The sequence below is a fragment of the Arachis hypogaea genome, chromosome 6 (assembly GCF_003086295.3).
Source record: "Arachis hypogaea cultivar Tifrunner chromosome 6, arahy.Tifrunner.gnm2.J5K5, whole genome shotgun sequence".
NCBI lineage: Eukaryota > Viridiplantae > Streptophyta > Magnoliopsida > Fabales > Fabaceae > Arachis > Arachis hypogaea.
The window spans coordinates 69,117,833-69,137,804 of record NC_092041.1 but is presented as its reverse complement, the minus strand read 5'-3'; the positions used below and the strand labels follow the sequence as shown (position 1 = coordinate 69,137,804).

The 19,972-nt window shown below is 37.6% G+C and overlaps 1 non-coding gene across 1 annotated transcript; it reads right to left on the bottom strand.

Annotated features, from left to right (window-relative positions):
* Positions 1–1,304: 1,304 nt before the first annotated feature.
* LOC112699856 (small nucleolar RNA R71) lies at positions 1,305–1,412 on the bottom strand. The gene has a single exon (XR_003152791.1). It is a non-coding gene; the product is annotated as a small nucleolar RNA R71 (small nucleolar RNA).
* Positions 1,413–19,972: the final 18,560 nt, after the last annotated feature.

Below are 19,972 nucleotides of genomic sequence, written 5' to 3'. Positions count from 1 at the left end.
TGGGCGTTTAACGCCCAAAAAGGTATAGTTTTGGGCGTTAAACGCCAGAATGTGCACCATTCTGGGCGTTTAACGCCAGGATGGCACAAGGGGGAAGATTCTGTTTTTTAATGCAATTTTTTTTCAGTTTTCAAAATTTTTCAAAATCAAATCTTTTTCAAATCATATCTTTTCAATCAAATCTCTTTCAAATTCAATTTCTTTCAATTTTCAAAAATACTTACTATCAATTAATGATTTGATTCAACAATTCAAGTATGTTGCCTTTTCTGTTGAGAAAGGTTTAATGTTTGAATCATATCTTTTCTTGTTAGTCAAGTTTTTAATTTTTCAAAATGAAATCTTTTTAAAATGTTTTTCAAATCATATCTTCTCAATCACATCTTTTTAAAAAAACCAATCATATCTTCTTAACCACATCTTTTTCAAAATAGTTTTCAATCAAATCTCTTTGATTTCTAATTTCAAAATCTTTTTCAAAAATCACTTTATTTCTTTCCCACTTTCATTTTCGAAAATTAAGTAATGTTTTTTCAAAAATGTTTTCAAAATTTTACTTAATTTTCGAAAATCACTTCCCTTCTTCTCACATCCTTCTATTTATGAACTAACACTATTCCTTAATGCAAAATTCGAACTCCATCTCCTTTGACAAGTTCGAATTTTCTACTTCTGTCTTCTACTATTCTTTTTCTCTGACACTTCAAGGAATCTCTATACTGTGACATAGAGGATTCCACATTTCTTGTTCTCTTCTCTCTCATATGAGCAGGAGCAAAGACTAAGGCATTCTTGTTGAGGCTGATCCTGAACCTGAAAGGACCTTGAAGAGAAAGCTAAGAAAAGCCAAAGCACAACTCTCTTTAGAGGACCTGACCGAATTTTTCAAAGAAGAAGAACACATGGCAGCCGAAAACAACAATGCCAACAATGCAAGGAAGGTGCTGGGTGACTTTACTGCACCTACTCCCGATTTCTATGGGAGAAGCATCTCTATCCCTGCCATTGGAGCAAACAACTTTGAGCTTAAGCCTCAATTAGTTTCTCTAATGCAACAGAATTGCAAGTTCCATGGACTTCCACTGGAAGATCCTCATCAGTTTCTGGCTGAGTTCTTGCAAATCTGTGACACTGTCAAGACTAATGGGGTTGACCCTGAGGTCTACAGACTTATGCTATTCCCTTTTGCTGTAAGAGACAGAGCTAGAACATGGTTGGATTCTCAACCTAAAGAAAGCCTGGACTCTTGGGAAAAGCTAGTCAATGCCTTCTTGGCAAAGTTCTTTCCACCTCAAAAATTGAGTAAGCTTAGAGTGGAAGTCCAAACCTTCAGACAGAAGGAAGGAGAATCCCTCTATGAAGCTTGGGAAAGATACAAACAATTAATCAGAAAGTGTCCTTCTGATATGCTTTCTGAATGGAGCATCATAGGTATTTTCTATGATGGTCTCTCTGAACTATCCAAGATGTCTTTGGATAGCTCAGCAGGAGGATCTCTTCATCTGAAGAAGACGCCTACTGAAGCTCAAGAACTGATTGAAATGGTAGCAAATAACCAATTCATGTACACTTCTGAAAGAAATCCTGTGAACAATGGGACTAGTCAGAAGAAAGGAGTTCTTGAGATTGACACTCTGAATGCCATATTGGCTCAGAACAAAATATTGACTCAACAAGTCAATATGATTTCTCAAAGTCTGTCTGGAATGCAAAATGCACCAAGCAGTACTAAGGAAGCTTCATCTGAGGAAGAAGCTTATGATCCTGAGAACCCTTCAATGGAAGAGGTGAATTACATGGGAGAATCCTATGGAAACACCTATAATCCTTCATGGAGAAATCATCCAAATTTTTCATGGAAGGATCAACAGAGACCTCAACAAGGTTTCAACAACAATAATGGTGGAAGAAACAGGTTTAGCAATAGCAAGCCTTTTCCATCATCTTCTCAGGAACAGACAGAGAGTTCTAAGCAGAATACCTCTGACTTAGCAACCATGGTCTCTGATCTGATCAAAACCACTCAAAGTTTCATGACTGAAACAAGGTCCTCCATTAGAAATTTGGAAGGACAAGTGGGTCAGCTGAGCAAGAAAATTACTGAGCTCCCTCCTAGTACTCTTCCAAGCAATACAGAAGAAAATCCAAAAGGAGAGTGCAAGGCCATCAACATGGCCGAATTTTGGGAGGAAGAAGAGGCAGTGAACGCCACTGAGGAAGGCCTCACTGGGCGTCCACTGGCCTCCAATGAGTTCCCCAATGAGGAACCATGGGAATCTGAGGCTCAAACTGAGACCATAGAGATTCCATTGGACTTACTTCTGCCATTCATAAGCTCTGATGAGTATTCTTCCTCTGAAGAGGATGAGTATGTCAGAGAGGAGCAAGTTGCTAAATACCTTGGAGCAATCATGAAGTTGAATGACAAGTTATTTGGAAATGAGACTTGGGAGGATGAACCTCCTTTACTCACCAAAGAACTGGATGACTTGTCTAGGCAGAAACTGCCTCAAAAGAGACAGGATCCTGGGAAGTTTTCAATACCTTGTACCATAGGCACCATGACCTTCAAGAAGGCCTTGTGTGACTTAGGGTCAAGTGTAAACCTCATGCCTCTCTCTGTAATGGAGAAGTTAGGGATCTCTGAGGTGCAAGCTGCAAAAATCTCACTAGAGATGGCAGACAATTCAAGAAAACAAGCCCATGGACTTGTAGAGGATGTTCTGGTTAAAGTTGAAGACCATTACATCCCTACTGATTTCATAGTCCTAGAGACTGGGAAGTGCATGGATGAATCCATCATCCTTGGCAGACCCTTCCTAGCCACAGCAAGGGCTGTGATTGATGTTGATAGAGGAGAGTTGATCATTCAAGTGAATGAAGAATCCTTGGTGTTTAAGGCCCAAGGATATCCCTCTGTCATCATGGAGAGGAAGCATGAAGAGCTTCTCTCAAAACAGAGCCAAACAGAGCCCCCACAGTCAAACTCTAAGTTTGGTGTTGGGAGGCCACAACCAAACTCTAAGTTTGGTGTTGAACCCCCACATTCAAACTCTAAGTTTGGTGTTGGGAGGTCCCAACATGGCTCTGAATATCTGTGAGGCTCCATGAGAGTCCTCTGTCAAGCTAATGACATTAAAGAAGCGCTTGTTGGGAGGCAATCCAATGTTTTATAATTAACTATTTTCTTTTGTTATTTTATCTTTTTTGTAGGTTGATGATCATGAAAAGTCACAAAATCAATGAAAAAAGCAAAAACAGAATGAAAAACAGGAAGAAAAATAGCACACCCTGGAGGACGCACCCACTGGCGTTTAAACGCCAGTGAGGTTAGCTGTTGGGCGTTTAACGCCCAGTCTGGCACCATTCTGGGCGTTTAACGCCAGAAAGGGGCACCAGACTGGCGTTAAACGCCAGAAATGGGCAAGAAGCTGGCGTTAAACGCCAGAAATGGGCACCAGCCCGGCGTTTAACGCCAGAAAAGGCACAAAACGTGTTTTTTCTTGCTATTTGATGCAGGGATGACTTTTCCTTGACACCTCAGGATCTGTGGACCCCACAGGATCCCCACCTACCCTACCATTCTCTCTGTCTTCTTCACCCATTCACCAATCACCTCAACACCTCTTCCCCCAAAACCCCTCACCTATCAAATCCCATCTTTCTCTTCACCACTCACATCCATCCTTCATAAAACCCCACCTACCTCACCATTCAAATTCAAACCACTTTCCCACCCAAACCCACCCTCAAATGGCCGAACCCTACCCTTCCCCTCTCCTATATATACCCTCCTTCACCCCTTCATTTTCACACAACCTAAACACCATTTCTCTCCCCTTTGGCCGAACACAAAGCCATTCCCTTCTTCCTCATTTCTTCTTCTTCTACTCTCTTCTTTCTTCTTTTGCTCGAGGACGAGCAAACATTTTAAGTTTGGTGTGGTAAAAGCATTGCTTTTTGTTTTTCCATAACCATTTATGGCATCCAAGGCCGGAGAAACCTCTAGAAAGAGGAAAGGGAAGGCAAAAGCTTCCACCTCCGAGTCATGGGAGATGGAAAGATTCATCTCAAGGGTGCATCAAGACCACTTCTATGAAGTTGTGGCCTTGAAGAAGGTGATCCCCGAGGTCCCTTTTTCACTCAAAAAGGGTAAATATCCGGAGATCCGACATGAGATCCGAAGAAGAGGTTGGGAAGTTCTTACCAACCCCATTCAACAAGTCGGAATCTTGATGGTTCAAGAGTTCTATGCCAATGCATGGATCACCAAGAACCATGACCAAAGTGTGAACCCGAATCCAAAGAATTATCTTACTATGGTTCGGGGGAAATACTTGGATTTTAGTCCGGAAAGTGTGAGGGTGGCATTCAACTTGCCTATGATGCAAGGAGATGAACATCCTTACACTAGAAGGGTCAACTTTGATCAAAGGTTGGACCAAGTCCTCACAATCATATGTGAAGAGGGCGTCCAATGGAAGAGAGATTCAAGAGGGAAGCCGGTTCAATTGAGAAGGCATGACCTCAAACCCGTGGCTAGAGGATGGTTGGAGTTTATCCAACGCTCAATCATTCCCACTAGCAACCGGTCCGAAGTTACCTTTGACCGGGCTATCATGATCCATAGCATCATGATTGGAGAAGAAATAGAAGTTCATGAGGTTATAGCCCAAGAACTCTATAAGGTGGCGGACAAGTCCTCCACCTTAGCAAGGTTAGCCTTTCCTCATCTCATTTGTCACCTCTGTTATTCGGTTGGAGTTGACATAGAGGGAGACACCCCCATTGATGAGGACAAGCCCATCACTAAGAAGAGGATGGAGCACACAAGAGACCCCACTCATCATGAAATCCCTGAGATTCCTCAAGGGATGCACTTTCCTCCACAAAACTATTGGGAGAAACTGAACACCTCCCTAGGAGAATTGAGTTCCAACATGGGACAACTAAGGGTGGAGCACCAAGAACACTCCATCATCCTCTATGAAATTAGAGAAGATCAAAGAATCATGAGGGAGGAGCAACAAAGACAAGGAAGAGACATTGAGGAACTCAAGCACTCCATAGGATCTTCAAGAGGAAGAAAGAGCCGCCATCACTAAGGTGGACCCGTTCCTTGATTTCCTTGTTCTTTATTCTTCTGTTTTTCGAATTTTATGCTTATGTTTGTCCATGTTTGTGTCTTGTGATCATTAGTGTCTTAGTGTCTATGCCTTAAAGTTATGAATGTCCTATGAATCCATCACCTTTCTTGAATAAAAACGTGCTTAATTGAAAAGGAAATAATTGCATGAATTTTGAATTTTATAACAGTTTAATTATTTTGATGTGGTGGCAATATTTTTTTGTTTTCTGAATGTATGCTTAAACAGTGCATATGTATCTTGAATTTGTGGTTCATGAATGTTGGCTCTTGAAAGAATGATGAAAAAGGAGACATGTTACTGAGGATCTGAAAAATCATTACAATGATTCTTGAAGCAAGAAAAAGCATTTCTATTTAAAAAAAATCAAAAAAAAAGAGAAAAAGAAAAGAAAACGAAAAAAAAAGAGAGAAAAGAAAGAAAAATAAATTTGTGATCCAAGGCAATAAGAGTGTGCTTAAGAACCCTGGACACCTCTAGTTGGGGACTCTAGCAAAGCTGAGTCACAATCTGAAAAGGTTCACCCAATCATGTATCTGTGGCATGTATGTATCCGGTGGTAATACTGGAAGACAGAGTGCTTTGGGCCACAGCCAAGACCCAATAAGTAGCTATGTTCAAGAATCATCATACTTTACTAGGAGAATCAATAACACTATCTGGATTCTAAGTTCCTAAAGAAGCCAATCATTCTGAATTTCAAAGGATAGAGTGAGATGCCAAAACTATTCAGAGGCAAAAAGCTAAAAGCCCCGCTCATCTAATTAATACTGATCTTCATAGATGTTTTTGGAATTCATTGCATATTCTCTTCTTTTTATCTTATTTGATTTTCAGTTGCTTGAGGACAAGCAACAATTTAAGTTTGGTGTTGTGATGAGCGGATAATTTGTATGCTTTTTGGCATTGTTTTTAGTATGTTTTTAGTATGATCTAGTTAGTTTTTAGTATATTTTTATTAGTTTTTAGTTAAAATTCACTTTTCTGGACTTTACTATGAGTTTGTGTGTTTTTCTGTGATTTCAGGTATTTTCTGGCTGAAATTGAGGGACCTGAGCAAAAATCTGATTCAGAGACTAAAAAGGACTGCAGATGCTGTTGGATTCTGACCTCCCTGCACTCGAAGTGGGTTTTCTGGAGCTACAGAAGCCCAATTGGCGCGCTCTCAACGGCGTTGGAAAGTAGACATCCTGGGCTTTCCAGCAATATATGATAGTCCATACTTTGCCCAAGATTTTATGGCCCAAACCGGCGTTCAAAGTCACCCTCAGGAATTCCAGCGTTAAACGCCGGAACTGGCACCAAAATGGGAGTTAAACGCCCAAACTGGCATAAAAGCTGGCGTTTAACTCCAGGAAGAGTCTCTACATGAAAATACTTCATTGCTCAGCCCAAGCACACACCAAGTGGGCCCGGAAGTGGATTTTTATGTCTTTTACTCATCTCTGTACACCCTAGGCTACTAGTTTTCTATAAGTAGGACCTTTTACTATTGTATTGAGATATCTTGGTAGCTATCTTCATTTTTATGCTATCTTAGATCACTGGGAGGCTGGCCTCACGGCCATGCCTAGACCTTGTTCTTATGTATTTTCAACGGTGGAGCTTCTACACACCATAGATTAAGGTGTGGAGCTCTGCTGTACCTCGAGTATTAATGCAATTACTATTGTTCTTCCATTCAATTCTGCTTGTTCTTGTTCTAAGATATCACTTGTTCTTCAACTTGATGAATGTGATGATCTGTGACACTCATCATCATTCTCACTTATGAACGTGTGACTGACAACCACCTCCGTTCTACCTTCGATTGAGTGAATATCTCTTGGATTCCTGATTGCACGATGCATGGTTGATCGCCTGACAACCGAGTTCTCCTCTGACAAACGAGCCAGCCATTCCGTGAGATCAGAGTCTTCATGGTATAGGCGAGAACTGATGGCGGCATTCAAGAGAATCCGGAAGGTCTAACCTTGTCTGTGGTATTCTGAGTAGGATTCAATGATTGAATGACTGTGACGTGCTTCAAACTCCTAGCAGGCGGGGCGTTAGTGACAGACACAAAAGAATTGATGGATTCTATTCCGGCCTGACCGAGAACCGACAGCTGATTACCCCATGCTGTGACAGAGCATAGGCAAACGTTTTCACTGAGAGGATGGGAGGTAGCCATTGACAACGGTGAAACCCTACACAAGCTTGCCATGGAAAGGAGTAAGAAGGATTGGATGAAGACAGTAGGAAAGCAGAGAGACGGAAGGGAAAGCATCTTCATGCACTTATCTGAAGTTCCTACCAATGAATTACATAAGTATCTCTATCTTTATCTTATTGTTTATTTTCGTTCATCACCATATCCATTTGAGTTTGCCTGACTAAGATTTACAAGATGACCATAGCTTGCTTCATACTAACAATCTCCGTGGGATCGACCCTTACTCGCGTAAGGTTTATTACTTGGACGACCCAGTGCACTTGCTGGTTAGTTGTGCGAAGTTGTGTAATGCCATGGTATTGAACACCAAGTCTTTGGGGTTCATGACCGGGGATTATGACCACTAACATTGCTTTCTCAAAATTTGGCCAACGTTATTGGGACTCACTTTTCCCAATAACGTTGGCTTATACCCCTTCGCAAACGTTAATGTGAATCACTTTTTCCATTAACGTTGCTTAGTGCCCCTATGTTCCTACGTTAGAGTCCACGTTAGTATAGCTAACGTGACTCTTAACGTAGGTGTGATCCACCTTCGAGAGCGTTAGTGACACTCACCTTTGTCACTAACGCTCCAAATGCCACATTCTCCACGTTGGAACTCACGTTAACTAAGTTAACGTGGCTCTTAACGTAGTAGTGATGCCACCTTCTAACGTTAGTGACAAAAGTAAGTGTCACTAACGTTGGCTCTTTGATCTCAACTCCACGTTAACTTTCACGTTAATAGTCTTAACGTGAAAGTTAACGTAGGCAAGGCTAGATGGTCCAACGTTAGTGACAAAAGTGAGTGTCACTAACGTTGGCTTTTGTTTCCTCTTCTACGTTAGAGTTCACATTAACTAAGTTAACGTGACTCTTAACATGGATCATTGCCAAGTTCTCCAATGTTAGTAGTGTTCACTTTTACCATTAACATTGGAGTTCCTTTTTCTTCTACGTTAACTACCACGTTAACTTAGTTAATGTGGCAAGTAACGTGAGCTTTGGATGGCTTCGCAGGCATTATTAGTGATCACTTTTCTCATTAACATTGCAAGCTTTACCATTCCACGTTAGTGTTCACGTTAACTAGGTTAACGTGAATACTGACGTGGTTCTTCCTTGCTTCCTTTGCCCTGAAAATAAGCAATTAAAGTGTATCAAAGCTCTAGCCAAAGTCATGAGATTATGCATCATCAATTTATCATGCAATTCTAGCAAAAATACTCATGAAATTATGCAAAGTTCACAAAAGTTGCTTGAATCAAGGTGTAAGTGTAATTTCATCCTAAACTTGCCTTATTCACTAATAAAATGCATGAAACTACCCTAAAACAGTAAAGAAAAGGTCAGTGAAACTGACCTAGATGCCCTGGCATCAAACGCCCAATTGCTGCATGGTTTGGGCGTTTCAACGCCAGTTTTCCTTCTTCACTGGGCGTTTTGAACGTCCAGCTTTTTCTCTGTAATTCCTCTGCTTTATGTTCTTGGATCCTCATTTTGCTAAATCCTTTATTCAAGAAGAGATATTTTCAATTTTGAAAAATAACAAAATGAGTCAAAACACATAATTCTTGGATCAAAACACAAGATATATGCAAGAACATTATGAACGCCAAGATGAACACCAAGAACAATCTTGAAGATCAAGATGATCATCAAGAACTCAGTTTTCTTAATGAAAGAAGACATGGAGGACACCAAACTTAGAACTTTCTCATGTTTAGGCCATATGAATGCAGGAATACATATGTAGAACATCATGCAGTGCAAATCAATAAATCATGAAAATCAAACAAGGCAATTCATCAAGAATGGCTTGAAGATCATCAAGAATACAATGTATGTGTTTCGAAAATTGCAAGACAATTGAAATCATGCAATTGACACCAAACTTAAAATTTGGCCCTAGATTCAAATAAGAACCATGAAATATTTTTGAGTTTTTATGATTTTATGAATTTTTTTTGTATTTTTCGAAAATTGTTTTGGAAAAAACGAAAAAGAAGAAAAATTTTTTGAAAGATTTTTGAAAACTTTTTGAAAATAAAAAAAGGTTGAAACAAGAAGAAAACTACCTAATCTAAGCAATAAGATGAACCGTCATTTGTCCAAACTCGAACAATCCCCGGCAAACGGCGCAAAAAACTTGGTGCCAAAATTGTGATACACAATGGCGCCAATAACATGGTACGCACAATTGTAATCTCAACTATTTTTCACAACTTCGCACAACTAACCAGCAAGGGCACTGGGTCGTCCAAGTAATAAACCTTACGTGAGTAAGGGTCGATCCCACGGAGATTGTCGACTTGAAGCAAGCTATGGTCACCTTGTAAATCTCAGTCAGGCAGATTAAAATGGTTATGGAGTTTGATAATTAAAATATAAATAAACATAAAATAAAGATAGAGATGCTTATGTAAATCATTGGTTGGAATTTCAGATAAGTGTATGGAGATACTTTATCCCTTCTGAATCTCTGCTTTCCTACTGCCTTCACCCAATCCTTCATACTCCTTTCCATGGCAAGCTGTATGTTGGGCATCACCGTTGTTAATGGCAACTTCCCGTCCTCTCAGTGAAAATGGTCCAAATGCGTTGTCACCGCACGGCTAATTATCTGTCGATTCTCGATCATGTTGGAATAGGATCCAGTGATCTTTTTCCGTCTGTCACTACGCCCAACACTCGTGAGTTTGAAGCTCATCACAGTTTTCTCTTCCTAGATCCTACTCGGAATACCACAGACAAGGTTTAGAGTTTCCGGATCTCAGGAATGGCCACCAATAATTCTAGCTTATACCACGAAGACTCCGATCTTTCGGAATGGAGGCTAAGAGATACACGCTCAATCTTAAGTAGAACGGAAGTGGTTGTCAGTCACGCGTTCATAAGTGAGAATGATGATGAGTGTCACGAATCATCAGATTCATTAGGTTGAAGTGCGAGTGAATATCTTACAACCAGAATAAGCTTGAATTGAATAGAAAATAGTAGTAATTACAATAATACTCAAGGAACAGCAGAGCTCCACACCTTAATCTATGGTGTGTAGAATTCCACCATTGAAAATACATAAGAACAAGGTCTAGGCATGGCCGAATGGCCAGCCTCCCCAATGTCTAAGAAAAATGTTCCAAATATTAAAATACAATAGTAAAAGGTTCTATTTATAATGAAACTAGCTACTAGGGTTTACAGAAATAGGTAAATGATGCAGAAATCCACTTTGAGGCCCACTTGGTGTGTGCTTGGGCTGAGCATTGAAACTTTCACGTGTAGAGGTCTTCCTTGGAGTTAAACACCACCTTTGGTGCCAGTTTGGGCGTTTAACTCCAACTTTTATGGCAGTTCTGGCGTTTTGACACCAGAAAAGGGCATAGAGCTGGCATTTTGACGCCATTTTATGTTGTTAAAACTCGTGCAAAGTATGGACTATTATATATTGTTGAAAAGTTCTGAATGTCTACTTTTCAACGCAGTTGAGAGCGCGCCATTTGGAGTTCTGTAGCTCCAGAAAATCAACTTCAAGTGCAGGGAGGTCAGAATCCAACAGCGTCTGCAGTCCTTTGTCAGCCTCTGAATCAGATTTTTGCTCAGGTCCCTCAATTTCAGCCAGAAAATACCTGAAATCACAGAAAAACACACAAACTCATAGTAAAGTCCAGAAATGTGAATTTTGCTTAAAAACTAATAAAAATATACTAAAAACTAACTAAATCATACTAAAAACTATATAAAAATAATGCCAAAAAGCGTATAAATTATCCGCTCATCACAACACCAAACTTAGATTGTTGCTTGTCCCCAAGCAACTGAAAGCAAAATAGGATAAAAAGAAGAGAATATACAATGAATCCCACAGTATCAATGAAACTTAGTTAGTATATTCTCTTCTTTTATACTCAATTTGGTTTTTAGCTTAGGAATTTGGTACATTGTTGGGTGAAGGTGTCAGAGGAAGAGGGAACAAAGATACCTGAGCTCTCAAACAGCGATAAGTAGAGCAGCAGCTCCGACAACGGCGCGTATAGCCATGGCTCCCTCTAGTGACTACCCAAACATCAGAGACGGCGATGAAACAACGGCGATGGGAGGCATGAATGGCGGCAACTCCTCCCCCTGGGCCACTGGCTTGTGTTCTCTTCTCCCTCTCTTCTTCAATGGCGACGCAACGGCAATACTAGACGATGACGGCCATCTTGACGACAGCAGTGACGTGCAACGATCCCTCCAGTGGTCACGTGGATTGCGGTGGCCCCCTCTCTCTCTCTCTCCATCTCTCGCATTTGGCTCGATGACGTCCCTCTCGCTGAACGTCTCCTCCATCTCCTTCTCGGTCCTGACAACGATGACGGCGACGGCGACGGCGGCACCCATCCCCGCCGGTGCCGTCATCTCTCTCTCTTTCTCTCCATGTGCCCTCTCTTTCTCTTTTCTTCCTTCCTTTCTTTCTTGCTTTCTAACCGTGGGTAAAGGGGGTGAGGGGGTGAGGGGGTAATGGTGAGTGAGGGATAGGGTTGTGAGGGTTAGTGTGTGTTTTCAATTTTAGGGTTAAGGTTGATAATTTTAATCAAATTAGGGTATAGAGTATTAATTTAAGATTTCATTTAATCTTTTAAAAATTATTTTAAAAATATTATATAATTATCAATTTGCTAACTGATTTTCAATTAAGTATTCAAATTTAAATCAATATTTAAATTAAATCATATAAAATTCTCATTAATTTTTAATTATTAAAATTTTAAATTTTAAATATATAAAATACCCAAACCATAAAAAATATATAAGAACGTTAATTAATTTAAATTCAAATGATCAAAACTTAATTTAGTTACAAAAATATTCTTGAATAGTAATTAGGGTTAGAGTTAGGATTGGAACTAGGATAGTGTAGAAATTTTAATAAAATTAGAAGATAGAATAATAATTGAAAATCAACCATAATTTACTTAAATTATTTTGAAAATTTAATATTTATTTGTCAACTTACTAATTAGTTTTGAATTTTAAATAATTTTTAAATTTAAAGTTAATAGTATTCTACTCAATTTTTTATTCATAAAATTAGATTTAAAATTTTAATATTTAAAATAAATCATATAAAATTCTCATTAGTTTTCAATTATTAAAATTTTTAAATTTTAGATATATAAAATACCCAAAATCATAAAAAATATATAAGAATCTTAATTAGTTTAAATTCAAATGATCAAAACCTAATTTAGTTACAAAAAAAAGTTCTTGAATAGTAATTACGGTTAGGGTTAGGATTACAACTAGGATAGTGTAGGAATTTTAATAAAATTAGAAACTAAGTAGAATAGTAATTGAAAATCAACCATAATTTATTTAAATTATTTTAAAAATATAATATTTATTTATCAAATTACTAATTAGTTTTAAGTTTTAAATAATATTTTAATTTAAATTTAAAGTATTCTATTTAATTTTTTATTTATAAAATTAAATTTTAAATTTTTAATATTTAAATTAAATTATATAAAATTTTCATTCATTTTCAATTATTAAAATTTTTAAATTTTAAATTTATAAAATATTTAAAATCATAAAACATATATAAGAACCTTAATTAATTTAAACTCAAATGATCAAAACCTGATTTAGTTAAAAATATTCACTCTAAAAAACTGTGACCATAAACCCCTTTTAGGTCACCTTTTTGTAAAACCGTGGCCATAGACCTTTTAGGTCAGCTACTAAACACGTTACTACAGACCTTTTTAGGTCACTCCCCACAACTGTGACCATAGACTCCTTTTAGGTCACTCTTTTTCGAAAAACCGTGACTATAGATCCTTTTAGGTCACCCCCCAAAATCATGACCATAGATACCTTTAGGTGACTCCCCAAAACCATGACTATAGACTCTTTTAGGTCACCCTTTCAAAAAACCGTGACCATAGACCCTTTTAAGCCACCACCAAAACTGTGACCATATATACATTTAGGTTATCTCACAAAACTGTAACCATAGACCCTTTTAGGTCACCCTCAAAACTATAACCATAGACCTATTTAGGTCACTCTACAAAACCGTGACCATACCCCTTTAGATCATCCCCCAAAACTATAACCATAGACCCTTTTAGTTCACCATTTTTGAAAATCCGTCACCATCGACCCTTTCCCTTTAGGTCACCCCCAAAACCGTGACCATAGACACTCTATGGTAAGCTTTTTTCCAAAAAACCATTACTATAGCCTTTTTTGTCACGGTAAAAAACCTTGACCATTAAGGGTCTATGGTCACAATTTTTTACCGTGACAAAAAAATCATGACCATAGACCCAAAATATTGTAGTGACAGAAAGTAGTTCTCACCCCTTGCCCCTGTACCTCTAGAGTTTTCTATTTCACAGCAATGCATTAGAACTAAAAAAAGAAGCGCAACATAATGTGAATAAAAATCATACTCTATATATTCAAAGGGCTGCAGCACAAATGAGAGAAACACAAGCGCGCAAATATTATAGACAACATTTTGAAGCATTTTTATAATAAAACATTCAAAGAAATCTGGTCGAAACCTTTCATTGAATATGTTGAGTACTGGTAAAATTAAAAGGAAATAAGAGAATGCAAAAATAAGTAAAGAGAACATGAGGATATAATTATTATGATAAATTATATTTCATATGGTTCAACTTAGACTTGACAAATCTAAATTAGAGGATCAACTAAATCAAGTTACATAATTAATAAAAAGCAAGGCCCACCTAAATTAGGACTCCACACGAACACTGCAAATCTTAAAAAATTTTTGACCAAAAATTGTACTACAATCAAAATTGTACCCCAATATTCACATCAATATACTACATTACTGCAATATTAATTATTAAAATTGATACATCTACTGAAAAGGATGAAGAATGATATAAGTGATTATCTATCTATTTATCTAACAATGTAACATCAAAGAAATTGTCACCAAAAAGAGGAGATTAGTTTTGCACTCACAAAGGAGGGAAAGAGAAAGGACATCGTAGTGGACAGGGGCGGCAAACTCGAACTGCGACAGTGAATGAAATGGTGAACTCGAACTGCAAACTTAAACCGTGATGGGGGAGCAATGAACAACGAAGTCAAAATGCAATGTGCAACCTTCTGAACGGCAAACGCAAGCTGTAGCAGCGTGGTGATGATTGTTACTTTCTCTTTCTTTGCATTTCATCTCCAACTTGAGGAAACAGATCTATGTAAAAGAGTTTTTGAAAAAACAGAGAAAAAAAAGTGAGACAATGAGCGTGACTCTGTTACGGTTAAAACATTACATCCATAAAGCTGCGTTTGTTTTTAAGAACAAGACAAGACAAGACATTGAGAATAGGATATAAAGGATAGAGACACAAAATTTTGTGTTCTTGTATTCTGTTTGGTGATAAAATAGAACAAATTATAGAAATATAATTTATTCTCTTTTTTTTCATTCAAAAAATTTGAGAAGAAAAATATAATAATAAAAAATATAATTATAAAAATTAACAAGAATAATAAAAGAAAAATAAAAAATAAGTTGTGTCTCTTGTTAGTGTCTCTATATCCTCCCTGTTAGGATATGGACACAAAATACACTAACTTAGTGTCTCTGGACACAATGTCTCTATCTATGCCTTATTTGTCAAACACGATTTTGTGTCTCAATGTCTCTGTCTAAGTGTCCTGTCTCTGTAAAGAAACATAGCTTAAATGTCACTGTATTAATGAATAGAGACTCTTAAAATAAGGGTCACAAATTAAGTTAAATATAGGTTCAATTTGGTGTAGTGTAGGCATTTATGATTTGAGATTTGTTTTCTTTTTTTTTTTTAAATTATTAGTGTTTACAATATTAAACACCTCAAAACATTTTTAGGTTTATAGGAGGCGTTCCGAAGGTTACCTGAAACGGTAACTTGGGTCTGAACGTGAGGTCTAGACTCCTTCTGAGGCAGTGCCCGACTTGTACTAGTGCCGAGATGCCGCCGTCTGAGTTTTTTGTGAGGAGGTGGGGATGATACCTGCAAGAGACTCCGATGCTTAAGTTAGCAAGTGTAAACCTCGCATAATTAAAGTGAAATTAGCCAATAAATTAATTATTAATAAAAAATTAGGAAATTAAATTTTATTAATACAAAAGAGGTAAAAATATTAAAAATATAAATTTCGTTACTAATTTTAAAGAATTTGGCCCAAAACCAGATCATCGGGCTGAACCGATTGGATCAGGCTCAAACCGGGCCCAGGCCCAACATATAAAATGCCAATTTCAGCTCTTTCTTCCCCAGAACCCCTTAAGACACGCAGAAAGGGGGAAGAACACAAGAGAGAAAACACAAAACCGTTGTCCAATTTTAACCTCACATATCATTCAATTGCCGAACCGTTTGCGGCCACGCGACCACCGAGTCAAGCTCTACAAAATCCACCCAACAATTTGTTAAGGAAATCTCAATTTCTCACTCTGATTTCCTCTCCTAAAATTTGAAATTTGGGTTTTTTAGTTTGATAAAATTGTGTGGTTTTGATGTTCTTGGCTTGAATTAGCTTGAGGAAACTGTTGGATTTTTGTTCATTTGATATATGGGTAAGGTAAGAACCCTCAAAACCCTTGTGAAATATTTGATTATATAAGGTTGGGTATTGAGCTTGTGTATATGGATGTAATGATATGAATTAGGTCGTATATATGTATTTTGGAACATATTTGGGGAGGTTGGAAGCTTGGATTGAGCATTGGGTGTTGAAATCTTGGTGGGGGAGGCTTGAAATTTTGCGAATTGAGGTGTCTTTGGCTTAGGGAGGAATCGGCTAAGGTATGGTTTTGGTTTCTCGTAGATACTATATACTATCATGAGAAAACACAGGCTAGATGAACATAAGATAGGTTGGATTGTTAATGGTTAGCAATATTGATGAAAATGTTGAGCTTGTTATGAAATAGTATTGATTAATGTGGTTGATAAAGAAAGGTGCATGATTTTTTATGATTATAGGATTTGTTGAGTAATATGTATATAAAATAGAAGAATTCTTGAATGGTTTGAGGTGGTGGTGTATTGTTGAGAGGAATAGAATTATGTGAACATGGTTGAATGACTTAGTGCTGTTTTGGGATTAAGAAATTTCGCTTTAAAATTGAGAATATCGTAAAAATAGAGGTTTGGTAAATTTATGAAAATCTAATTTTTGGCCAAACTTTGGCCGGTCATAACTTGGCTTCCCGACCCTCAAACTTTTTCAAACTTGTTTTGAAAAAAAATTGGGTCCGTGAAGTTTTTGCCATTCAAAAAATAGACTAAAAATGATTTTTAACAAAAAAGTTATGCGCGTCAGAAGATTGGTGTGTAAAAGTGAATTCTACAAGACTTAGCAGCTATTTAACATTCATGGAGGACATGCGTACGTGAACACACACGCATCGCGGATGTTCGGCTCTGTCTAGTCATCTCGTGTACACGGGCGTGTGCATGCGTATGCGAGAGGGGAGTTTTACAAGCTCGCGTATGCGGGCAAGTGCCACACGACGCGGGACATCTCCTCTATTCGAGGGGCTCACGTACGCTGACGTGGGTCGCGTACACGAATTGGGCAAATGACACCCCTGCGTACACAAAACATGGCATGTGTACGTGTAACCCCTATTTTTGAGAAAAGTGGATTTTTGTGATTTTCAACCTATTTTCTAACTTCCAAACCTCCATAGTTACCTCCTAAAGTCTCAATTTAGTTTTTAAATCTTAAAAAGAGGAGTAAACTTAGAGAAGGAGTTAACTTAACAGTGAAGAAAGTTTTGAAGTAATGATTTGTGGTTGAGAAAATGCGGGAATGATAATGGTGTCCTGAATAATCACAAAATTGATAATGAATGATTGATATTGATTTTTTTCTTGGCTTATGCACTTCCACTTATCTAAGATATGAGTTTTCCTGGGTAGATGCAGTGGCTAGCCACTACTCAATCCAGGTTGAGACTCAATACTCTATTGACTCTATGTCTCAAGATATGGCTAGGCACTTTAACTGCCTGGAAATTCCCCTAATGAACTGAGTTTGATGATTGATTGTAAAATCTATACGTAGACTCTTGGGGATGCCCACACAGAGGGACTATCTAGGGTTAGCTACTGGACATGTCGGGTTTGGTTATATAACCGACTGATGAGACTCATCAGCCATAGGGCAGGCATACATCATATGCATTTATTTGTTTTGTTTGAATGTGCATTACTTGGGTTTGCCTATTCGACCAACTATGCTTACTTGCTATATGTTTTATCTGTTGTAACTATATCCTACCTGTGTTTTTCTTGTCTGTATTATTTGTCTGTTTAACTGATATACCCCTTGTCCAGCGAAGGAGTGACGAGGGTAGTTCCACCAGTATTTTAGAGGGCTGGAGGAAGCAGAAAGTGAGGGTTTAAGTTAGAATTAAGTATAAATCTTGGAGACCATAAATAGTCTACCTAGATTATGGTTTAGCTTATTCCTTTATGTTTAATTTTTTAAATAATTTTTATTATAATAAAATATTTTAAAAAGATAATAATAATAATAATAATAAATTATTATTATTATTATTATTATTATTATTATTATTTACTATCATTGTTTTTTTCTTTTCTTTGGCCGAAGGCCAAGATAGATACATATATGATATTATATATATCCATTATATATATATATATATATATATATATATATATATATATATATATATATATATATATAGTAAAAAAGGAAAGCAAGCATGCCAAACGTGACTTAATATGCATACATACACACATGTGTGCGCGCGTGTGCGTGCGTGCGTGCGTGCGTGTGACACATATCACAAGTTTTGCTTCATTGTTTTTTTATCGTCACCAAACCATAAGGAAAGGAAATAAGAAAGAGAGTGAACCGTGAGGAGAACCATGGAACCTTCGATCTTCGGCGCTCGATTTCTTGAGTTCCGTAACTCCAATAAAAAATCAAATCCGATAAAAGTATTCGTATCTTCTTCCTCTTCACGTTGGCATTACTTTTGTCCAGTAGAAGTTGACGGTGACTGACGATCGGATTTCCTATCGGGAAAGAAATTCATAAATATAATCGCGTTGTAAGTATAGCTTCTAAACCAATAGAAAATCCTTTCGTACAAACGTTTGGTTGTCACAAGTAACAAACCCCTAAATAAATTGATAACCGAAGTATTTAAACCTCGGGTCGTCTTCTCAAGGAATTGCAAGGAGGTGTTCTTATTATTGGTTATGAGTTTGTGTAAATTGGGGTTTTGGATTAGGAAATAAGAAGAGTGAATTGCAGAGAAATTAAAATAATAACAATAAAAAGCCTTGACTAGGAGAAGATTAATCGGAAGTTCTATCCTTGTTGGAATTTTCTCAAGATCAATTAATAATTAGTAGTTGTTTCTACTTAGTTAACCCTCAACAAATGAAAGAAAGTCAAGTTAAAAGTCAACTTCTATTCATAAGTCCTAATCCTTTCCCTTGTAAAGAATTAGAGTTAGTTACTAAGAAGCCAACCAACAACAAACCAATTACAATTAAACTCTTGAGTATCCTAACTCAAGGGTCTCCTAATATTAATCAATTCCAAAGCCAAGTTGGGAACCTACTCTACCAACATGAATGCCATTACACCATATCATAACATAAATTGAAGGAAGCAATTATAAATATGAAATATCTCAAATTGTATTTAAATAGAGAATCAAATCAAACATGAAGAGTATAAGAGATTGAGTAAAGGAACATTGAACCTGTGATGAGGAAGAAATAAATCCTAAATCCTTTAAGAGGAATCCTAATCCTAAGAGAGAGGAGAGAGCCTCTCTCTCTAATACTACATCTAAATTATGAAAAGTGAATAATGAATGTTGTCTGGTGCACGAAATTGCGATCATCAATGGCGCCATCAACATGGTACGCTCAATTGCAATCTCAACTCTTTATCACAACTTCGCCCAACTAACCAGCAAGTGCACTGGGTCGTCCAAGTAATAAACCTTACGCGAGTAAGGGTCGATCCCAAGGAGATTGTTGGTATGAAGCAAGCTATGGTTATCTTGTAAATCTCAGTTAGGCAGATTCAAATGGTTATGGATGATTGATAACTAAAAGATGAATAAAACAAAAAATAAAGATAGAGATACTTATGTAATTCATTGGTGAGAATTTCAGATAAGCGTATGGAGATGCTTTGTCCCTTCCACCTCTCTGCTTTCCTACTGTCTTCATCCAATCCTTCTTATTCCTTTCCATGGCAAGCTGTATGTTGGGCATCACCGTTGTCAATGGCTACAGTCCCGTCCTCTCAGTGAAAATGTTCAACGCGCTCTGTCACAGCACGGCTATTTAGCTGTCGGTTCTCGATCATGTCGGAATAAAATCCAGTGATTCTTTTGCGTCTGTCACTAAGTCCCCACAATCGCGAGTATGAAGCTCGTCACAGTCATTCAATCCTTGAATCCTACTCAGAATACCACAGACAAGGTTTAGACCTTCCAGATTCTCTTGAATGCCTCCATCAATTCTAGCTTGTACCACGAAGATTTTGATTAAGGAATCCAAGAGATATCCACTCAATCTAAGGTAGAACGGAGGTGGTTGTCAGG